At 46.1% G+C, this 12,052-nt stretch overlaps 1 protein-coding gene across 1 annotated transcript in view; it reads right to left on the bottom strand.

Moving 5' to 3' along the window:
- mfsd8 (major facilitator superfamily domain containing 8) overlaps positions 1–11,497 on the bottom strand; it is a 34,848-nt gene extending 23,351 nt beyond the window's left edge. The window contains exons 1-2 of the mRNA XM_056255532.1: positions 11,405–11,497; positions 11,268–11,315 (exon numbers count right to left, since the gene is read on the bottom strand). The gene's annotated coding sequence lies outside the window, so the exon portion shown is untranslated. The remainder of the gene's footprint in view (positions 1–11,267; positions 11,316–11,404) is intronic.
- Between the last annotated feature and the right edge of the window lie 555 nt (positions 11,498–12,052).

Here is a 12,052-nt window from a genome sequence, read left to right as displayed (position 1 = left end):
GAAATGGGCAGAGCAAACTAACAACTTCGAATTAAACTGTTGCGGTATCCGATTATAGATAAACATCAACCACGCCTGTTGACATTTCTTTTCTGTGGGAAGAACATCAACCACGCCTGTTGACATTTCTTTTCTGTGGCCATTTTCCCTATGATCTTCGCTTGTTTCTTCACCTGCAGAACTTTCGATGATTCGGCTGCGCAGTTACGCCTGGCATTGAACATGGGCTGACATATGCAAATTTTTGGAGGCGTACATATTAATGATCCCAACTGTTGCGTCACAGTCGGTGTTATGTGGAGATACGCCTATTTTTCAGGGGTGTTTTTCTAAAACGAGATTTAAATAAGAAGGAGAAAACAATGTTGTTTGAGACTCACTGTATGTCATGTCCATGTACTGAACTCTTGTTATTTAACTATGCCAAGATCAATTCAATATCAAATTCTAGGGCACCTTTAATGATCAACGTCAGGATTGCGTGACTACATTTAATGCCCTTCCGATATTTATCCTTGTTTTCGCATGGGCCCGGTTGCAGTCTCTTTTTTTCTGTAGCCACTCCTAAGTCTTTTGCATTTTAGAACGGGTGAATCTCTAGTTGTCACTGGTGATTGTCGTTTGAACCTTTCTTGATCCGCCATCAAATTGATAAGTTTAATTATATCAAGTGCTGTGAGAAAAGGCTATAAATCTCCACCTCCAACATCCTCACTCGCAATATAGCCTACTAGCCGAGACTCCTTCTTTCACAAGTTCACACTTATGAATGATCAGAGAGTAAATGGTTATGCGTATTTGGCGTGCTGTCCGGGGGGAGGGCTCCGAGCTCGGAAATTGGTCCCGAACCCAGAGTACTCCCCTCGTATCTCTGGTTAGGAAGATAACCAGGCAAGTGTGAGGAGATGGGGTGGTGGAGGGATGCTGAAAACTGTCGAGGAATATGGGTGTCGACTGCGTATATTTATAGGCCTTACTCATGCTGATTGAGTGGACCTGTTGATTATTGATTGCTGACAGCTGGTTGGAATGATTTGATTGTTTAATCATTAGAACGTGTTCCTCCCGAAATGACGCAAAGACATGCTTGAATTTCCCACGGAAATCCACCAGTACCACTGGAATTAAAAACATTATTACAAGCTTACCGCTTTGAATCGAGCTAAGGCAAGCAGATAGTTTTGAACAATGGCTGGTTATGTATTTGCTCAAAACCCAAAAAAGCTACGGACTTTTTGTTCTTCGAAAGACTATAATAGTTAAAAGACATAGCTAAAAGTGAGACTATGTATATCATGATACTGTTATTAATACGTTTAGTTAACTTTTATTTAAAAATGTTACTAAAATAGGCTATTAGCTAAATATTTAGGATTTTGTGTCACAATAACGTCAAGCTCAGCTCATCTGTCAGTCACTACTGGAGGTGTCACAGCCCAACATACGGCGACATGTTCCGCGACGAATGTCAGTGCCAGTGGCATTTATATATATATATATATATATTTATACACTACCGTTCAAAAGTTTGGGGTCGGTACGATTTTAAATACTTTTAAAAGAATTCTCTTCTGCTAACCATGGCTGCGCTTATTTGATTAAAAATACAACAAAAATCAGTTATAGTATTAAATATTATTCCAGTGTAAATCAGCTGTTTTCTGTGTGAATATATAGTAAAGTGTAATTTATTCCTGTGATCAAAGCTGAATTTTCAGCATCACCAGTGTCAGTGTCTTCAGTGTCAAATGATCCTTCACAAATCAGTATAATATGAGGATTTGATGCTCAAGAAACATTTATTATTATTATCAATGTTGAAACAGTTGTTGGTCTGTCAGTTGTACAGTTTTTTTGTTTTTTTTTTAGGATTCTTTGATGAATAGGAAGTTCAAAAGAACAGCATTTGTTTGAAATAGAATCTTTTGTAACATTATAAATGTCTTTACTGTCCTTGATAAATAAAAGTATTGATTTCTTTCCTCCAAAAAATAAAAATAAAATTCTCACTGACCCCAAACTTTTGAACGGTAGTGTATATAAATTTTTTTATATAATTTATCATCTCCATGTTTTAAACTAACAAAGGTCAATCGGTAATGTTACTGATATGAAGAAACACAAGCTATGAAATGAATGATAAACTGCGGTTCAGTAAGTGAGTCAGATGTTGATTCACTAACTGCTCGGATGAATCTAGTTCTGTAAAGGACTTGTCATACTGATTCAAACCGGTGACTTTTGCTGTTGATCTATTCATTGAGAGATCCGGCTCATAAGAGTCATTCGTCTGGGAGTCAGACTAGTGGCATTGTATGTTATTATGGATGATATTTTTTTACCTCTTATTCTACAAGTTTTTTTTTTTTTTGTGGTACAAAATAAAAAATCGTTGTACCAAAAGTGATTTAACATCCACAGGATTTTGAAACTATTTATATAAGGCACAGTAAATATAGCCCTGTGTTCTGCGGCAGAGCTTTTGTGTGAACTGCCCTTGTTTTGAACTGTGCACAGTATCCAGATAAGTAGCAGAAGAAGTGAAAGTCTGAGAACACAAGATAACTCAAGATGAGACATGGCACATTACACAGTCTATATCTTAAAGCTGAATGGAAAACGGATATCGGATCCCCCGGTCCTCCTTTCAGTCTGCATGAGGCCCCCTGCAAGACCCCCTGTATCTTATCAGACCATCTTTTTGGCTCGGGAGCCCCAACAGAGTGCAAATCCTGCACCCCTGTGCGCACCCCAGGGCGTCACTTTGATTTGGACCGTCCCTTCACTCTGAATTACACTCTTTGGCATTGCAACACAAGCCAGGCCACTGCTGGCTTCAGAGAATACAAGGTCATGGAGCCTCACACACTCCTTTTCATATTTCTAGCTTATTCTCTGTCTCCTCTTGTAGTCTAGGCACAGTAGGTTTATCAGCAAGGGGTCAAGCAGGGATTTGCATTTGCCGGAGATGACAAAGGTCAGACTTCTGGGAATGCACTTAGCTGAGGTGCCTGCAACCCTTCTGTTAGCGTTCACATGGTGTCGAGCCAGACACGACATCCTGAAGAGATTGTGGCCTTGAAGGGCAGTTGCATATGGGTCAATGACATTTTAGTGAGGACATGAGTGTCCACGATATAGAAAAGGATCTTTTCAAAACACGTGGCAAGTTCTTAGAAATGTACTCTTGTTTTCACATAACTTTGATACCAGTCTAAACACGACAACGATGTACTAAAAACCGAAAGTTTTTCCTGTGTTTTTCCACATACAGACAACAACGTTTTCAAAACGATGCCCCCCAAAAAAACCCACTGTATTATGGTACCAGGCCAGTTTGTAAAGAAAAACAACGTGCCTTTGGACTGAACACTTAATACCTACCTGGATGCGTCAACGTTTTCACAAATTCACGTTTTTGTAGTTTACACAGAGACAATAACGGTATAGTTTTCAAAAACTTGCACTTTGAAACCTGTTTTCACAAATTTTTATTTGAAAGTGGCCCCTATATCAGGGGCGTTTCCTCCGACGAGGCAAGGGAGGCAGTGTCTCTTAAAAAAAAAACTGGATGAGAAAATAATCGATATTACAAAAAATAAAAAAATGCAAATATTCCAAAATCTGACATTAACAAGTGTAAAATTCGCTCGTTTTTCTAAAGTAACGTACTCGGTTACTAACGTAACCTCGGTTCTCTCTAGAGAGGGAACGAGTACTGCGTAATAGCTTACGCTAGGGGAAAACCTCTTTTCCACGAGATATTGAAGCTAAAAATTATCCTTAATTTTTTATTAATGTAAAACGCTTTGCAGCAGCAAGCAGACACAGGCGATACAGCTCGCGCGCCTATTGGCTGCTCTTGCGGCAAATGCAGCAGCCTATCGAGAGAGACTCTGCGTGACGTAATGACCAATGGGGGCAACTCGCGCCCATATCGTCACGTCCCGCCAGAAAGGGCGTGGTCTCACTCTATAAATATGCTCGTTAGGCTGGTACAAGCTGGTTTTCATCGCCGAAGCGAACCAGAGCATATTCCAAGCACGGCAAGATACGCAGTACTCGTTCCCTCTCTAGAGAGAACCGAGGTTACGTTAGTAACCGAGTACGTTCTCTTACGAGAGTATCTCTCGTACTGCGTAATAGCTTACGCTAGGGGAACACAATGCAACACGCCGTGCGTACAGGGATCCAACACCAAAGTCCCAGGGGCCGAAGCCCAGGGCTCATATAGTGCATAATCACCATAAACTCACATAGAGTGGAGGAAGAGAGGCTGGAAGCGTCATTCCTTATAAAATAGCACCCAGCGGGGCTATCATATGACAATAAAACGCGCAGCCAGGGTGAAAGCTTTCAGCCTGATCTGGGTGGCCATACGTGTGTCAACACTCATGGGGCTGCAGTAAACTCAGCATCTGGGCCGCACAGCGGGGCAGATAGCACTGAATTTTTTTTTGACCGCCAAAAGCTTAGCTTGTAAGGCGGGTACCTCCAGGTTATAGTATTTCATAAATGTAGACGGCGAGGCCCAGCCCGCGGCCGTACAGATATCTTGCAGGGAAACCCCGCTAGACCATGCCCACGAAGAGGCCCCGCCTCTCGTGGAGTGCGCTCTGACACCCAAGGGGCACTGCAGGCCCTTTGCAGTGTAAGCGAGCGCAATGGCATCCACTATCCATTTGGATAGGCTCTGTTTTGAGGCGGCAAGTCCCTTGGAGCGCCGCCAAACAAAACGAAAAGCTGCTCAGTCTGTCTGAAAACAGACGAGCGCGACACATAAGCTCTTAATGCCCTGACGGGGCAAAGGAGAGTCGCGTCCTCCTCCTCATTGAGAACCGGAAGGGCGGACAGGGAAATTACCTGGGCCCTAAACGGTGTATTGAAGGATTTCGGCACATACCCGTGCTTAGGTTTGAGAATGACCTTCGAGTCATTAGGCCCAAACTCCATACATGACGCGCTTACTGAAAGCGCCTGCAAGTCCCCTATGCGCTTCACTGAAGCGAGAGCCATGAGAAACACTGTTTTGAACGACAGGTGTTTCATGTCCACCAGCTGGATTGGCTCGAACGGGGCGCCTTTCATGGCCTCCAGGACCGTGGAAAGGTCCCACGTCGGGACTGAAGGGGGCCTGGGAGGGTTTAGCCTCCGAGCTCCCCTAAGGAAACGCACGACTAAGTCGTTCTTCCCCAGCGACTGGCCAGACACCGGTTTTGCAAACGTTGCTATGGCCGCCACATATACTTTGAGCGTGGATGGGGTCCTGCCCTTATCCAGTAGCTCTTGAAGGAAGGAAAGCACTTCCGAAACCCCGCATTCCACAGGTGAAAAACTCTGGGCTTGACACCATGCAGAGAAAACAGACCATTTCGAGGAGTAGAGCCGCCTGGTAGACGGAGCTCTAGCCTGCGCGATCGTGTTTAACACTCCTTCTGGGAGGCTAGCGGGTACCCGTTGATGGCCCATGCGTGCAGGGACCACAGCTCCGGGCGAGGGTGCCAAATCGAGCCCTCCGCCTGAGAGAGGAGGTCTCTCCTCAATGGTACAGGCCATGGGGCAGTGCTGGTCAGCTGCATCAGGGCAGGGAACCACGTCTGGTTTGTCCAGAGCGGAGCTACGAGCAGCACTGGGCATCCGTTTTCCCTGATTCGTTCCAACACCTGAGGCAGGAGCGAGACAGGAGGAAAAGCATATAGGGGGCAGCGGGGCCAAACATGAGCCAGCGCGTCCTTGCTTTTCAAGAAAAACTTCGGGCAATGAGCGTTTTCGTGGGACGCGAATAGGTCCACCTGTGCTCTGCCGAACGTTTTCCACAGCAGCTGGACCGTCTGCGGGTGCAGCGACCACTCCCCTGCTGGAACATTGTTCCTGGACAGTCTGTCTGGTCCCACATTCAGGTGACCAGGCACGTGCGCTGCTCTCAGTGAGAGCAGGTTGTGCTGAGCCCAGACCAGGAGGCGTTCCGTCAGCCTGTGAAGGTTTCGTGACCTGACGCCGCCCTGGCGATTTATGTATGCCACCACTGATATGTTGTCCGACCGGACCAAGACGTGGTGGCCTGTTACCTGGGGACAAAAACGCCGTAGCGCTTTGTCGACTGCTATCATCTCAAAGCAGTTTATGTGAAGGAGCTTTTCCCGTTCTGACCACAGGCCAGCTAGCGGTCTGCCCTCGAGCAGCGCTCCCCACCCCGAGGTGGAGGCGTCCGTAGACACCACCTTCACACTCGAAGCGGTCCCCAGACTCACACCTGACTGATACCAGTCGGTTATTTTCCAAGGTTCCAGAGCTGAAACACACTGTAGGTCGACCCTGAGGTGAAACAGACCCGCTGTCCATGCCCTGGGTGGAACCCGCGCTTTCAGCCACATCTGCAGTGGGCGCATGCGAAGCAAGCCCAACTGGAGTACAGAGGCCGCTGAGGCCATCAGCCCCAGCATTTTCTGAAACCTTTTGAGCGGAACTATCGAGCCGTGGCGGAAGGATTTCGCGACGCGCTGAATATTTAGTCCGCGCTCTGGTGACAGGCGTGCCGTCATGGATAGCGAGTCTAACACTGTTCCCAGAAAGGACATTTTCTGACTGGGAGACAGTGAGCTCTTCGCCCAATTGACTGTGAGGCCCAGCTCCTCGAGGTGCTCGAGTAATGCGGCCCTGTGTTCTATGAGCTCCGATCGTGATCGAGCTAGAATCGGCCAATCGTCCAAGTAGTTCAGGACTCGCATGCCCTGAAGTCTCAGGGGTGCGAGCGCCACGTCCATGCACTTCGTGAATGTACGAGGTGCTAGGGACAGGCCGAACGGCAGGACTGTGTATTGATATGCCTGGCCCTCGAAAGCGAATCTCAAGAATCGCCTGTGATGGGACGCTATTTGTATTTGGAAATAGGCGTCTTTCAGATCTATTGACATAAACCAGTCCCCGTGGCGCACTTGCGCGAGGATTTTCCTGGTCGTAAGCATTCTGAACTGGCGTTTCACAAGCGCTCTGTTCAGCTGTCGCAGATCTAAAATGGGTCTGAGACCTCCATCTTTTTTCGGTACCAGAAAATATCTGCTGTGTAGGCCCCCTTTGCTCTGAGCTTGAGATAAAGGTTCTATAGCACCTTTGCTCAGTAGTTTCGCTATCTCGGCTCGAAGTAGATGAGATACTTCGTTTTCACCGTCGTCTCGACGCGCGCCGTATAACGGCGGGGACGTCGAGCGAACTGTAGCGAATAGCCTCTTTTTATAGTGTTCAGCACCCATTCTGATACCCCAGGAAGCTGTGCCCACACTTTCGCGTGAATAGCTAGGGGTAGAATGAGATCTGGGCTCTGTCCGAGACATAGTGACGGCAAGGGAGCTCCGGCGTGCTGTAACGCAGACACTGTATTTACAGTGTGTGAGGCGGGGGGCGCGCCGATCGCGGCGGGCAGCCTGGCCCCGCTCAAAACCCTTATAGCAGTTTGCTGAGGGAGAGAGAGCGGGGCGAGCCCCGTGGGGCTTAACATGTCTGTGAGTGAATGTGGGCGCAGGACAGCGGGCACATTTACTGCACTGAAAAACACCGTCGGCCTGAGCTGACTGAATGCGTGTTGGTTTCGTTTTTACAGAACCCGTGGGACATGTGGTGTGTAGTGTTTGTGGGCACTGAGACGTAGGCACATTCACTACATTTAGTGCACAATCGACATGAGGCGATTTTGTTTGTGCGAGCCCTGCATTTTCGCGGGCTGTGTTTGTGTATAGAAATGAGCCCTGGGTTGTGGGCATTTTCAATACACTCATAACACCATCGGCTGTGGCCGGAATACCAGAAAATACACCGTTTATGTGATTTATCTGGGTCGCCGTGGGAACAGCATTTGTGTGCAGGCAAGCGGGCATGGTACTGGCTTGCTTACTGCAAAATACACTGGAACAGTCACATTTTATGGAACTGAACGAGCGAAAATTTCAGTGGAAGTCTGGCCACGGCGAGACTGAAACACCGTCGATTTCCTAGGAGGCTAGGAAGACTTGTGTTGGTTTCGTTTTACAGAAACCGTGGTAGTATTTGTGGGCACTGGGTTGTGGCCACATTCACTACATTTAATGCACAATTGACATGCGTCGATTTCATTTCTGCGAGCCCTGTACCGTGGCGGGCTGTGTTTGTGTGTAGAAATGAACACTGGGCTGTGAGCATTTTATTACACTTATAACACCATCGGCTGTGGCCGGAAAACCAGAAATACAATGATTACATGATTTTTCTGGGTTGCCGTGGAAACGGCCTTTATGTGCAGGCAAGCGGGCCGTGGTACCAGCTTGTTTACTGCAAAATACACTGGAACAGTCGCATTTTCTGGAACTGAACGAGCGAAAAGTTTCGGTGGGAGTCTGGCCGCGGCGAGACTAAATTTTTATCTGCTGCGAGAGCCGGGATCGAACACGGGTCTCTCGCACGAAGGCTTCGGGTTCCGCCACTGGGCCACAGGGAGAACTACATTAGCGCAAGCAGATAAGAGAGTGTCATCACAGTTTTGTGTGTGTCGGCGTTTGTATGCAGGTGTGCGTGTTATACAACAGGCTCATTGCTGCAATAATGACATTTTCAGCCGCTCAAACTAGGAGCTGAGAAATGTTTGAGAAATGGAGATTAGTCCGGCCTCGGCGGGGACTAAAACACACTCTTTTCTCATTTGCCGGTGACGCACGCCCATGGGGGGCGGGGTAGATTTCTTATAACGTAAAGAAAGCTAGCCGCGGTTTTAGGGCTCGCGGTCTTGATGCTGGCCCGTTTCCCTGACGACTCGCGCGGCGGTTGCGCGGGCGCCTCCCAGTCGAGGCCGATGCTTTCCACGGCCTGAGAGAGCAGACGCATCAGCTCAGTCTCAATGCCGGCTCTCTTACCAGTGGTTTGGCGGGAAACGCTAGCGGAGGGGAGGTCCACGGAGCTCGCCCAATCCTCGCTTTCAGATGCCAGAAGAGAACAAGCCTCGGTGGGTTCGTCGATCCTGTGGACGGACGCGGCAGCAGGCGGCGGCCGTCGTCCGTCAGTGAGCGACTCGAGCGAAGCCGGCGGGCGAACCGGCGAGCTTTGGCGGGCTGTAGAAAGCTCGGGAGCGCGCTGGGCGCGGCGCTTCTTGCGGCGCGGCACCACGGCGGGCTGTGGTGAAGGTTCGGAGAATGATGCCAGGTGAGTCCTCAGAGTCACCATAGGCAAAAGCTCGCAATGAGGGCATCCGCCGTCAGCGAGCGCGATGGCCGCGTGATCCTCACCCAGCCAGGACACACAGATGATGACGGTCCCCGTCGCTGAGTGGGGCGCGGCACGAGCCACAGGATGGCATCTTTAAAAAGACGCAGCTCTTTTGTGATGAGAAGTGTGAGTCGCGTCAAGTAAGCGAGCAAACACTCTCAGCAGAGTAAGGATACAAAGTGATATAAAAGGATATAGAACGCCGGAAAGCGCAGCAGGTACGGCAGTTGAAGGCGGCGAGGCCAGCGACTCCAGAGCTCGTCCCGCTGAAAAGCTTGCTTCGACGGCGTGGCTTCTCACTCCGGATCCAGCGATGCGTGTGCTTCGCTGAAGAGATGAAAATCAGCTTGTACCAGCCTAACGAGCATATTTATAGAGTGAGACCACGCCCTTTCTGGCGGGACGTGACGATATGGGCGCGAGTTGCCCCCATTGGTCATTACGTCACGCAGAGTCTCTCTCGATAGGCTGCTGCATTTGCCGCAAGAGCAGCCAATAGGCGCGCGAGCTGTATCGCCTGTCTGCTTGCTGCTGCAAAGCGTTTTACATTAATAAAAAATTAAGGATAATTTTTGGCTTCAATATCTCGTGGAAAAGAGGTTTTCCCCTAGCGTAAGCTATTACGCAGTACGAGAGATACTCTCGTAAGAGAACAGTGTTCAACAGCAACACCCGCAGCAGGTGAAGTGACAGTGGGAGTCCGCGTCTGTCGTGCCTCTGTCCTCATTGACTTAAAACAGATGCGTGCGGTAGGTTTAGTGGGAGGTAATTGAGAATGAATGGGGGAAAGTCACTTGAGAGGAGGCAATGGCCCCATTTCACTTTGATTGGATATGATTGGTTTGTGCGATAAATCCATAGACTGTAAAAAAGGATAAATCCCGCATCTTGTTTTTGTGCACGTTCTCATCACCCTGAATGAAAACAATGATGGCATAATGGGAAGACTAAAAAGTAAGTAAACAACGCAGACATTTCACCGCTTTGTCACGTAAAAATAAAACTTGAAATGGGCTGAAAAGAAAACATATATGACTGTTTTTTTTTAGTGAGCAATCAGCTTGGGGAAATTAAAGATACATCTTCGTGTCTGTGACCAGTGTGCTTGATGACTGCTGTAAATAAGTTAACTAGGCCTATTAAAAAGAAAAGCTGAACATTAGTTCACAATAATATAGGCCTATATAGTTTAAATTATTGCTGCCTTTAGTTATTATTTTGGAATAAATGTAAAAATGCATAAAACTAATTGAAAATTATACTTGGTTTTAATAAATACAACATTTATAGGCTAGCCTACTCATTTTAAAACACCACGCACACCACTGATACATATATATATATACACTACCGTTCAAAAGTTTGGGGTCGGTACAATTTTAAATACTTTTAAAAGAATTCTCTTCTGCTAACCATGGCTGCGCTTATTTGATTAAAAGTACAACAAAAATCAGTTATAGTATTAAATATTATTCCAGTGTAAATCAGCTGTTTTCTGTGTGAATATATAGTAAAGTGTAATTTATTCCTGTGATCGAAGCTGAATTTTCAGCATCACCAGTGTCAGTGTCTTCAGTGTCAAATGATCCTTCACAAATCAGTATAATATGAGGATTTGATGCTCAAGAAACATTTATTATTATTATCAATGTTGAAACAGTTGTTGGTCTGTCAGTTGTACAGTTTTTTTTTTGTTTTGTTTTTAAGGATTCTTTGATGAATAGGAAGTTCAAAAGAACAGCATTTGTTTGAAATAGAATCTTTTGTAACATTATAAATGTCTTTACTGTCCTTGATAAATAAAAGTATTGATTTCTTTCCTCCAAAAAATAAAAATAAAATCACTGACCCCAAACTTTTGAACGGTAGTGTATATAACTTATGCCACTATACTGGCACATGCCAAGTAGCCGTCACTGATTAAAACCGCTACTGGATTTAGAGTAGTGATAATAAATGTTGTGATTTGGTATTATGTATTTGTACCATTGGGAACATTCAGCGTAACAAACAAAAATGAACGTAATGCCACAACAAACCTTTTCAGGAACATCGGTGTAACTTCTTTCCAGTCCGTGCGCATGATTCTGGACACAATCAGTTTTATTAGCGTCTACAAGAAACAAAATCGGCAAGGAAAATATGATAATAATGAACAATTACGCAATTAACATACACAAAGGCTGATAACAAAAGTTTGTTTCCAGAAACAATGAACATCAAAACACGTTTTATAGAGCAGCGGCAAGCTGCAACAGGTTAGAAAAGTTAATCTCTATGTCTCTGGAAAAGTTAGTTCTAACCCATTTGCCGAAATATCCCGCCCCTGGCTAAAAGAGATGCTGTGATTGGTTAGTTCTACCACTGAGTGACAGTCTGCTTGCCCAATCCTACAGGTTAGGGAGAGTCTAGTTGTTGTTGTTTTTTTTTTTTTTTTTACAAATTGACCATCAACCCTATATCAAAGCCCGTCTACGGACATTCTCAGACATTCTCTGTTAATATGGAACTCAATTAAACATTGCCTCAGTAATTTGGAGAAAAAAGTTTGAAGCGTGAAGCGTTTGTTTTACAATCTGCTTGTGCATTGCTTTTAAAGGCTCACGAGTCTTTGCCCGTGCAATTTGGTGAAAATTATATATTTAAATGGACAGGTTTCTTACACAGGACTTTTACTCTGGCTCAAAGTCCTCTTCTGGCCCCTTCCATTTTCAGTCTGAGCACAGGTCCACATAAATATTAATTTGTGAATGGTTTCTTTTTAATGAAAGCTGAAACTGTCAACAAAATACAGCATTAAATTAGACTTAAATTATGTGTTCTC

The sequence above is a fragment of the Rhinichthys klamathensis genome, unplaced genomic scaffold, assembly GCF_029890125.1.
Source record: "Rhinichthys klamathensis goyatoka isolate OS25496 unplaced genomic scaffold, OSU_Roscu_1.1 h1tg000121l_1, whole genome shotgun sequence".
NCBI classification, from domain to species: domain Eukaryota; kingdom Metazoa; phylum Chordata; class Actinopteri; order Cypriniformes; family Leuciscidae; genus Rhinichthys; species Rhinichthys klamathensis.
This window is presented reverse-complemented; position numbering and strand designations above follow the sequence as displayed.